Source organism: Talpa occidentalis, unplaced genomic scaffold (assembly GCF_014898055.3).
Source record: "Talpa occidentalis isolate TD23 unplaced genomic scaffold, MPIMG_talOcc4v2.1 talOcc4.3, whole genome shotgun sequence".
NCBI lineage: Eukaryota > Metazoa > Chordata > Mammalia > Eulipotyphla > Talpidae > Talpa > Talpa occidentalis.
In genome coordinates this window covers 54,051,084-54,052,437 of record NW_023603184.1, presented here as the reverse complement: position 1 = coordinate 54,052,437, position 1,354 = coordinate 54,051,084, and positions in this window count along the sequence as shown.

Below are 1,354 nucleotides of genomic sequence, written 5' to 3'. Positions count from 1 at the left end.
AGATAAAGAAGAAATAGAACACCTAAACAGACCAATTACAATTAGCGAAATTGAAATGGTAATCAAAAACCTCCCCAAAAACAAAAGCCCAGGACCTGATGGATTTACAAATGAATTCTACCAAACACTCAGAGACGAATTAGTGCCTATCCTTCACAAACTCTTCCAAAAAATTGAGAAGGAAGGGACAATACCAAACACATTCTATGAAGCCAACATTACACTAATACCAAAACCGAACAAGGACAACACTAAAAAGGAAAACTACAGGCCAATCTCCCTAATGAACACTGATGCAAAAATCCTCAATAAAATTTTAGCCATCAGAATCCAACAATGTATCCATAAGATAATTCACCACGACCAAGTAGGATTCATTCCAGGGGCACAAGGATGGTTTAACATCCGAAAATCAATCAACGTTATCCAACACATCAACAAAAAGAAATATAAAAACCATATGATAATATCAATAGATGCTGAGAAAGCTTTCGACAAAGTGCAACACCCATTCATGATAAAATCCCTTGAAATTCTTGGGATACAAGGAACATACCTCAACATCATAAAGGCCATCTATGACAAGCCAACAGCCAGCATCATTCTCAATGGTGAAAAGCTGAAAGCAATTCCATTAAGATCTGGAACAAGACAAGGATGTCCACTCTCACCACTGCTTTTCAATATAATACTGGAAGTCCTAGCCAGGGCAATAAGACAAGAGAAAGACATCCAAGGAATCCAAATAGGAAAAGAAGAAGTCAAACTATCACTATTTGCAGACGATATGATATTATACATAGAGAACCCCAAAAACTCCACAGAAAAGCTAATTCAACTCATCAATCAGTTCAGTAAAGTGGCAGGATACAAAATCAACACACAAAAGTCAGTAGCCTTCCTATACACAAACAATAAATCTGAAGAAGAAGAAATCAAAAAAACCATCCCTTTTGTTATTGAAACAAAAAAAATCAAATATTTGGGAATAAATCTAACAAAAGAGATAAAGGACCTATACAAAGAAAACTATAAAACACTGTTAAAAGAAATAGAAGAAGACACAAATAAATGGAGAGACATCCCCTGCTCGTGGATTGGAAGAATAAACATTATTAAAATGGCCATCCTTCCAAAAGCAATATACAGATTCAATGCTATTCCAATCAAAATTTCAATGTCATTCTTCAAAGAAATAGAACAATTATTGATGAAATTCATATGGAATCACAAAAAACCCCGAATAGCCAAAGCTCTCCTGAAAAAAAAAGAAGGGAATGGAGGCATTACACTCCCAGACTTCAAACTATACTACAAAGCCATAATCATCAAAACTGCATGGTATTGGAACAAG